Source organism: Scyliorhinus canicula, chromosome 18 (genome assembly GCF_902713615.1).
Source record: "Scyliorhinus canicula chromosome 18, sScyCan1.1, whole genome shotgun sequence".
Lineage (NCBI taxonomy): Eukaryota > Metazoa > Chordata > Chondrichthyes > Carcharhiniformes > Scyliorhinidae > Scyliorhinus > Scyliorhinus canicula.
The window spans coordinates 103,288,895-103,289,997 of record NC_052163.1 but is presented as its reverse complement, the minus strand read 5'-3'; positions in this window follow the sequence as shown (position 1 = coordinate 103,289,997).

Genomic DNA, 1,103 nt, shown 5'->3' with positions numbered 1-1,103 from the left:
GATGATTAAAAATTTTCTTTGATTCAGACTTTGGTGCGAAAATATTATTTTTTCTCTCTTTTCGCAGCTCCAATGCCAGTTGTAACTCAAACACAGACACCAACTGAGGAACCAAACCTTACTGTCTTAATGTGACATTCATTGTAAACAGGCCAGCATTCCCAGAATACAATCAAACTCTTCCAATCATTCGAGCATGATTGCAAATGAGGTGAGAATGTTCTATCAATATTTTTGAAAGGAGAATCATACTTTGTTATGCATTTTTTCTTCAACTAAAGCAATGCTTCTGTTTGCCTCATAGCTCAATGACCTGTTATGAAGAGCAGCATAAATGTTACATTCTCAAGTTGCATATTTCATTCATTCAGGTGAAATGTGGCCATTCATGTGAAATATTAACAGCATCTTCTACTTGGGTAGTTCAGTTCAGTATCTTGAATTCCACAGAAAATGCACAGATACATGGAAAGCTCAAGCAATTTCTCCATGACAAACTGGGACTGCAGGGAAATCTTCATTGCACAAAGCATTGTTTTGCTGCAGATCAGATCATTCACATTTTCGTGAACCAATGATACTATCAGTCTCGTCTGAGTGACCTTAATAACAATGTTGCATCAATGCATTTGGCCTTAATATAATTTTTTTCTGATCATTTGCAGCATGGCAAACACCAACAGCAGCACAGTGACAGCAGTATGTTCCTTCAAAAAAGATTCTACCATTCCGGAAGTTGACAGAGTTCTTGTGTATCATGTGTTTGAATACAAGACTGCAGGCATTTCTAACTTGGGGCCATATACATTAGATGGCGACAGCCTCTATTCAAATGGTAATTACCACAATCATCATTTACTGCACCTCTCCTTATGCTCCACATGCTAAAATTGCTCAGTATATTGAAACATATCGAACAGAATGAACAACAGCACAAGCAACGATGTGACCATGTGGAATGATGCATTTCATCTGCTCAACAGTTTGTGTGTTGAAGACACTGAGTCCTTGCCACACCCAGCTTTTGCTGATATCACAGATCCGGGATACAAACTATCCCATTTACGTCTCTGAGCAAGCAATGAGATTCTTACAGGCATTCA